This window comes from Mustela nigripes, chromosome 1 (genome assembly GCF_022355385.1).
Source record: "Mustela nigripes isolate SB6536 chromosome 1, MUSNIG.SB6536, whole genome shotgun sequence".
Lineage (NCBI taxonomy): Eukaryota > Metazoa > Chordata > Mammalia > Carnivora > Mustelidae > Mustela > Mustela nigripes.
The window spans coordinates 135,315,973-135,325,186 of record NC_081557.1 but is presented as its reverse complement, the minus strand read 5'-3'; the positions used below and the strand labels follow the sequence as shown (position 1 = coordinate 135,325,186).

The window sequence follows — 9,214 nt, the reverse complement described above, 5'->3', positions numbered from 1 at the left end:
TGAATTCAACTTGATGTAAAGGCTATAATTTAAGACTTTTCTGTAAAGGGCTAATAGTAAGTATGTTAGGTCTTTTGCATCATATGGCCTCATTTCAACTATTCAACTGTGTTTTTGGTAAAATAGGACATAGATAATGCATAAAGGAATGAGCATTATCATCCTGCAATGAAACTATGTACAAAATATGTAGAAATCTATATTTGAACCATAACCTTGGTTTCATGACTCCTCTTCTGAAGGAACAGAGGAATTGCATTTAGCAAGATCTATTTACTTCAGTGTCAAGAGACTAGAGAAGTGGGATGATATAAATTTGGTAAAAGATAATTGGTCATTATTGATGAGGAAGAGTAAAACTTAGTTCAGTATGTTATCAGTCATTCAAAAAGATCAAAAGACAAGAGGAGGAATGTAGGGGATCTTTACACCACTTCTATAAACTGATTTTCTTCTTGGAAAATTTACAGTATAGAATTCCTAAGAAATTCAACACTCAGTGTAAAATTCCAGGTACAAAAGACATTTATAAATGAAACAAGAAACACAGGGAGCACTCACCAAAGCTACAATTTTGGACCTCTTCATTGGCTTTGTTTCTTTTGGACCCTGGTCTTAGATGGTCTACCTTACTCTAGCTTTATCCTCTCACAGTTTTGTTCTTTTCTTCATAGGCCTACTGCCTCCTCTGTATACCTATACACAAACTTGATTTGGCTTTGCAAAAACACATCCTCTTCAGGACCTAATACCTGGGTTATAATTTGTATCTATAGAAACAAGCAGTCATCCCAAACTGACCCCAAAGAACCAGAAACATAAAAAGCAAAAGAACACAGAATCTTCTTTTCTTTTTTCTTTTCTTTTCTTCTTTTTTTTTAAAGATCTCATTTATTTATTTATTTATCAGAAGGAGCAAGAACCCAAGAAAGGGGAGCTGCAGAGAGAGAGGAATAAGTGGGAGGGCTCAACATGGGGCTCAATCGCAGGACCCTAGGATCATGACCTGAGCTGAAAACTGACTGAGCCATGCAGGTGTCCCATAACTTTCTTTCTTTCCTTTTTTTTTTTTTTTTAAGAAAGAGTGCACTTTTGTGAGTGTTGGTGCTGGGGGAGTGGCAGAGAAAGGGGGAGAGAGAGTCTCCCCTTAAAAAAAAAAAAAAAAAGATTTTATTTATTTGAGAGAAAGAATGAGCAGTGGGGAGGGGCAGAAGGAGAGAAAGAGACAGACAGAGAGAGAGACAGACTTCCCGCTGAACAGTAAGCTCTGAGTAGGAAGCCCAACACAGGGGACCTTGATTCCCAGGACCCTGAGATCAGGATCTGAGCTTGAGCCAAAGGCTGAGGCTTAATTGACTGAGCCACCCAGTGCCTCAGGGAGAGAGAATCTTAAAAAATTAAAAAATATATGATCTGTGCTCATTTAACATTTTAAGTTAAATGATTTTCAATAAATATTTTAGTTGTCTTCATAAAGTATCAAAGAAAGTAGAGAAAAAAAAATTCTGCAACTAACTGGATCCCATCCAAACATTAGCTTTTTTCCTCCCAAAAGAATTATGTCTCTTTCTAAATGCTTCCTTAGCCAGAAATACTGTCTTCTGAGTTTCTATACCTTACACATGCTTGAAAATGAACAATAAGGAGTACAAAAAGAAAATAAGTATGACTTTTTTTATCTGCCTAGCAAGTCATTCTTTTGTTTATTCCTTAATGTACACATTCACTATCTGTTAGAGAAGATACTAAGCATTAGTTATATGCTTGATCTGGGAACATCACATATTGTGGACAAGACACACAATAAATAAGCTAGTGGAGTATAATAAAGATGGCATGAGCTTTAACAATCCAGATAACTCAATTATTCCATCCCTCAAATGGACACAAATCATTATAAATATCCTCAAGTGAATATTTCTTCAGTGAGTATTAATTCCTTTGATACCAGGCAGAATGCTTGATGTTGAATATATACAGTAAACTTGAGTTTATAGTTTGGTAGAAGAAAGCTGTAACAGAGAAACAGGACAGTGTAAGCAAGTATGATAATTACAGGGTCCTGTGGGAAACATAAAGTAGACATGTAACACAATTTCAGGAAAGTTCCATGAAAACTGCAAGAGAAAGAAGAAATATCTAAGATTGGAAGCACAAGTATATTTGTCCAGGTGAGCAGGGAGAAGGCATGGGGAGAAAGAGGATGCACTAATCAAGGAACTGAATAAACTTTAATATGTATTCTAATAAGAATAAAAGTAGGTCTATTCTCCCTGGTTCCTAACTCATTCCGTGCTGATGTGCTTAAGGAGCCAGTATGAAATCATCAGGTCTCAAGGCTGTAATGCTTAGAACAGACTGGATTGGATTTTCTTGGGGCCTGAGAGTTACTTGGGTTGTTGAAGGTCTATTGTTAATTGATTCCGTTCTAAGACAGGTAAGAGAAACCTTTCAAGAGCCTTCTTATAGACAGGGGTTAGGCTTTGGCAAGAATAATCTTAAGTGAAAGAAATTAATCCACTTGTTATAGTGGTGCCTATAATTGCATTGGGCATTTTTATTTTCAGGAAGAAACAGAAGAGCACTGTTATCCCAACCTCTCCACCTACCCCCGACCTGAAGGGAAACAGCATGAAAAATAATATCCTTGAAATCTCTGTGCATACAGTGCATGTCCTCAAGGTAAAGTTTTCAATAGAATATATTCTTCACGGTTTACTCTGAGACATTCTTTGGCATTTGCAAATCAGTGTTGTTTCATTGTGCAAAGAACCATTCCTATGACACATTCTAAAACTTTCTGGAGTTAATACATGGCAAATAACTTCACAGAAATCAATGCTAACTGTGGTCCAAAATCTTTCCAGAGTATATTGAACATTATCTAAAATAAACTTTAATTCTCTTTACTCCAAATTTTATTCTTCATTATTATTTAACAGTGTATAGTTAATAACTTATTTATTATGAAACACCAGAGTGTTTCTGAAACTTTTCCTTATAAGGGAGTTGGCCTCTTAAAGTTTTTGAATCAAAATACTTTGCCCTTTATAATTATTTGGAAATATCTTTCTCATTTTTAAAAAAGATTTTATTTATTTATTTAAAGAGCATGTGTTTGAGCAGGGGGAGGGTCAGAGGGACAGGGAGAGAGAATCTCAAGTAGACTCTACCCTGAGCTCAGAACCCTATATTGGGTTCAGCCCCAGGACTCTAAGATCATGACCCAAGCTGGAATCAAGAGTAGGATGCTTAAGAGCCTGAGCCCCCCAGGTGACCCAGAAATATCTTTCTCATTTTGAATTATGGTATTAATGTTAGTTGACTTCAACTCTTTATAGTATTTATAAACATTGCTGCAATCTAAATTCTTAAACGTTTTTTTTCTTTTCCCCAAAGGGTCATTGGATATCTTTTGGGATATAAAAGCCATAAATGGATTTTTATGTTACAAATAGTTATCAAATATATCAGCTATTGCTCTAAACAACTGATTTGTTAAATAGACAAATCCATTTATATTTTAACAATTTAGTATCTAATGTTAGTTTCTTATATCTTCAAAATTTGGAGAATTAATGAAAATTTTATAGTCTACTTGAAAATTATCACCAGAGTTATCATACACTATATATAATGTTATTTTTAGTGTGTGACATGAAACTGATTTGGACATAAATGAATTTATGTATAATATATGACTTCTTTTAGAACCAATTCAGGGAACTATTTATTCAACATAAGTTTTGTTGCTGATTTTTCAACATATATTCTAAATATATATGAATTCTTAACATTTTCATAAAATATGTTTGCTTTGTGGAAATAGTGTCTAAAGTTAAGCTCTATGTAAAGAAGAATATAATGGCCTAGTTGAAAAATTAGGAGTATAGCAGAAGAGTCTATAAATTAATACTTATCTTTCAGCCTGAAGAAACCTATTTTTAAGGATGCTTTGAGAATTGTATGTCTTCTAATATAATAGTTAAATTCTTACTTTAAGCAAAGGAAATATTTTTCTTGAATTGTTTATTATTTAACATATATAAAGAACCATTTTCATCATGTGAGCTGTATGTTTATGCTTAAACTGGAATGTTTCATTTGTTGCATTTCAATCTAGCTTTTCAAATAACACTTAATTTTCTTTAAAATAGTCTACAGTTATTAAGTTACCTTATAAGAATAGAACTTAAGGAAGCCCACCAAGTTTTAAGTTAAGGTGTAACTCTATCAAATAAATTCACTTTTTCCTTTCTTTCTCTAAACATAGCAGTACAATGGGGCATTTTAATTCCAAGCACACTTTTTTTCTTATTTTTTAAATTTATTTTTTATTTATTTTCAGCATAACAGTATTCATTATTTTGTCATCACACCCAGTGTTCCAGGCAATCCATGCCCTCCCTAATACCCACCACCTGGTTCACCCAACTTCCCAACCCCCCGCCACTTCAAACCCCTCAGATTGTTTTTCAGAGTCCATAGTCTCTCATGATTCACCTCCCCTTCCAATTTCCCCCAACTCCCTTCTCCTCTCTAACTCCGCATGTCCTCCATGCTATTTGTTATGCTCCACAAATAAGTGAAACCATATGATAATTGACTCTCTCTGCTTGACTTATTTCACTCAGCATAATCTCTTCCAGTCCTGTCCATGTTGCTACAAAAGTTGGGTATTCGTCCTATCTGATGGAAGCATAATACTCCATAGTGTATATGGACCACATCTTCCTTATCCATTCGTCCATTGAAGGGCATCTTGGTTCTTTCCACAGTTTGGCGACCGTGGCCATTGCTGCTATAAACAATGGGGTACAAATGGCCCTTCTTTTCACTCCCTCTATATCTTTGGGGTAAATACCTAGGAGTGCAATTGCAGGGTCATAGAGAAGCTCTATTTTTAATTTCTTGAGGAATCTCCCCATTGTTCTCCAAAGAGGCTGCACCAACTTGCATTCCCACCAACAGTGTAAGAGGGTTCCCCTTTCTCCACATCCTCTCCAACACATGTTGTTTCCTGTCTTGCTAATTTTGGCCATTCTAACTGGTGTAAGGTGATATCTCAATGTAGTTTTAATTTGAATCTCCCTGATGGCTAGTGATGATGAACATTTTTTCATGTGTCTGATAGCCATTTGTATGTCTTTATTGGAAAAGTGTCTGTCCATATCTTCTGCCCATTTTTTGAGATGATTGTCTGTTTTGTGTGTGTTGAGTTTGAGGAGTTCATTATAGATCCTGGATATCAACCTTTTGTCTGTACTGTCATTTGCAAATATCTTCTCCCATTTCATCGGTTGCCTCTTTGTTTTCTTGACTGTTTCCTTTGCTGTGCAAAAGCTTTTGATTTTGATGAAGTCCCAAAAGTTCATCTTCGCTTTTGTTTCCTTTGCTTTTGGAGACATATCTTGAAAGAAGTTGCTTTGGCTGATATCGAAGAGATTACTGCCTATGTTCTCCTCTAGGATTCTGATGGATTCCTGTCTCACATTGAGGTCTTTTATCCATTTTGAGTTTATCTTTGTGTACAGTGTAAGAGAATGGTCAAGTTTCATTCTTCGACATATAGCTGCCCAGTTTTCCCAGCACCATTTATTGAAGAGACTGTCTTTTTTCCACTGTATATTTTTTCCTGTTTTGTTGAAGATTAATTGACCATAGAGTTGAGGGTCCATATCTGGGCTCTCTACTCTGCTCCACTGCTCTATGTGTCTGTTTTTATGCCAGTACCATGCTGTCTTGGTGATCACAGCTTTGTAGTAAAGCTTGAAATCAGGTAGCGTGATGCCCCCAGTTTTATTTTTGTTTTTCAACATTTTCTTAGTGATTTGGGGTCTCTTCTGATTCCATACAAATTTTTGGATTATTTGCTCCAGCTCTTTGACGAATGCCAGTGGAATTTTGATCAGAATGGCATTAAAAGTATAGATTGCTCTAGGCAGTATAGACATTTTAACAATGTTTATTCTTGCGATCCAAGAGCATGGAATGGTCTTCCATCTTTTTGTGTCTTCTTCAATTTCTTCCATGTGTGTTCTGTAGTTCCTCAAGTACAGATCCTTTACCTGTTTGGTTAGGTTTATTCCCAGGTATCTTATGGTTCTTGGTGCTATAGTAAATGGAATCGATTCTTGAATTTCCCTTTCTGTATTTTCATTGTTAGTTTATAAGAAAGCCACTGATTTCTGTACATTGACTTTGTATCCTGCCACATTGCTGAATTGCTGTATGAGTTCTAGTAGTTTGGGGGTGGAGTCTTTTTGGTTTTCCATATAAAGAATCATGTCATCAGTGAGGAGAGAGAGTTTGACTTCTTCATTGCCAGTTTGGATATTTTTATTTTATTTTATTTCTTTTATTTCTCTTTGTTGTCTGATTTTTCTTGCTAGGACTTGTAATACTATGTTGAACAAGAGTGGTGAAAGTGGGCATCCTTGTCTTGTTCCTGGTCTCAACAGGAAGGCTGCAAGCTTTTTCCCATTGAGGATGATATTTGCTGTGGGTCTTTCATAGATAGATTTGATGAAGTTCAGGAATGTTCCCTCTATCCCTATACTTTGAAGCGTTTTAATCAGGAACAGATGCTAAGTTTTGTCAAATGCTTATTCTACATCAGTTGAGAGGACCATGTGGTTCTTCTCTCTTCTCATATTAATTCGTTCTATCACATTGATTGATTTGCAAATGTTGAACCATCCTTGTAGCCCAGGGATGAATCCCACCTGGTCATGGTGGATAATCTTTTTAATGTGCTGCTGGATACTGTTTGCTAGGATCTTGTTGAGAATCTTAGCATTCATATTCATCAGTGATATTGGTCTGAAATTCTTCTTTTTGGTAGAGTCTTTGCCTGGTTTGGGGATCAGGGTAATGCTGGCTTCATAGAAAGAGTCAGGAAGTTTTCCTTCTGCTTCAATTTTTTGAAACTGCTTCAGGAGAATAAGTGTGATTTCTTCTTTGAAAGTTTGTTAGAATTCCCCAGGGAATCCGTCAGGTCCTGGGCTCTTGTTTTTTGATCACTGTTTCAATCTCGTTGCTAGATATTGGTCTATTCAGGTTGTACATTTCTTCCTGGTTCAATTTGGGAGTTTATAGTTTTCCAGGAATGCATCCATTTCATCTAGGTTGCTAAGCTTATTGGCATATAACTGTTGATAATATCTTCTGATGATTGTTTCTATTTCCTTGGTGTTCATTGTGATCTCTCCATTTTCATTCATAATTTTATTAATTTGGGCTTTCTCTCTTTTCTTTTGGATTAGTGTGGCTAATGGTTTATCAATATTATTGATTCTTTCAAAAAACCAGCTTCTAGTTTCATTGACACGTTCTACTGTATCTCTAGTTTCTATCTCATTGATCTCAGTTCTAATCTTGATTATTTCCCTTATTATGTGTGGAATTGGTTTGATTTGTTGTTGATTCTCCAGTTCTTTAAGGTGTAGAGACAGCTTCTGTGTTCTGATTTTTCAATTTTTTTGAGGGAGGCTTGGGTGGCTATGTATTTCTCCCTTAGGACTACCTTTGCTGTATTCCATAGGTTTTGGACTGAAGTGTCTTCATTCTCATTGGTTTCCATGAATTGTTTCAGTTCTTCTTTGATCTCCTGGTTGATCCAAGCAGTCTTCATGTTCAGAGAAACTTCTCTAATAACAAACTATAGAAATGATCCCTGAAAGTATAGTCTTCTGATCCAAGCATTCTTAAGCAAGGTGGTCTTTAGCTTCCAGATGTTTGAGTTCCTTCAGAACTTTTCCTTGTGATTGAGCTCCAGTTTCAAAGCATTGTGATCTGAGAATATGCAGGGAATAATCTCAGTCTTTTGGTATCAGTTGAGTCCTGATTTGTGACCCAGTATGTGATCTATTCTTGAGAAGGTTCCATGTGCACTTGAGAAGAATGTTTTAGGGTGGCATGTTCTGTATATATCTATGAGGTCCATCTGGTCCAATGTGTCATTCAATGCTTTTGTTCTTTATTGATTTTCTTCTTGGATGATCTATTTCTGAGAGAGGCATGTTAAGATCTCCTACTATTATTGTATTCATATCAATATGACTCTTTATCTTAACAGTTTTCTTATGTAATTGGCTGCTCCCATATTGGGGGCTTAGATATTTACAATTGTTAGATCATCTTGGTGGATAGTTCCTTTAAGGATTATGTAGTGTCTTTCTGTATCTCGTCAGACTATAGTCATATAGTCTTTAGTTTAAAATCTAATTCATCTGATATGAGAACTACCCCAGCCTTCTTTTGAGGCCCATTGGCATGAAAAATGCTTCTCCATCCCTTCACTTTCAGTCTGGGTGTATTTTTAGGTTCAAAATGGGTCTCTTGTAGACAACATATGGATGGGTCCTGTCATTTTATCCAATCTGCAACCCTGTGCCATTTTATGGGCACATTTAGGCCATTTACATTGAGAATGATTATTGATAGATATGCTTTTATTGACATCGTGTTACCTTTGAAATCTTTATTTCTGTAGATTGTCTCTATATATCTGTTCAATGCTATTCTTAGGATTTTTCCTCTTTTATAGAACCCCCCTTAATTATTCCTGCAGTGTCGGCTTGGTGGTTGCATAGTCTTTTAAGCCTTGCTGGTCTTGGAAACTCTTTATCTCTCCATCCATTTTGAATATCAGTCTTGCTGGATAAAGTATTCTTCGATGCATGTTCTTCTCATTTAGTGCCCTGAATATATCTTGCCAGCCCTTTCTGGCTTGCCAGGTCTCTGTGGACAGGTCTGACATTATTCTGATGGGCTTTCCTCTGTAAGTAAGGAGCCTCTTTGTCCTAGAGGCTTTCAAGAGATTATACCTACAATTATGATTCCTCAATTTGACTATCAGGTGTCGTGATTTTTTTTTTGGAATGTATAATCTTGGGTGGAGACCATTCAGCCTCAAGTATATGAACGCTTGTTCCATTCGCGAGATTGGGAAAATTTTCATGAGGAACTTGTTCCACTATATCTTCTAGACTTCTTTCTTTCTCCTCCCCTCAGGGATTCCAATAATTCTGACGTTGGAACGTTTCATGGCATCATTTATTTCCCTGAATCTGTTTTCGTGGTTTCTAAGCTGTTTGTTCAAGGCTTCCTCCTGATCCGTTTTCTCTAATTGTTTGTCCTCCAGATCACTAATTCTGTCTTCTGTCTCAGGTACCCTAGCTTTGAGAGAATTTAGATTAGATTGGAACTCATT

General features: G+C 36.1%; 1 pseudogene; it reads right to left on the bottom strand.

Moving 5' to 3' along the window:
- Positions 1 to 7,577: 7,577 nt before the first annotated feature.
- On the bottom strand, positions 7,578 to 7,691 carry LOC132008672 (small nucleolar RNA U3; annotated as a pseudogene).
- Positions 7,692 to 9,214: the final 1,523 nt, after the last annotated feature.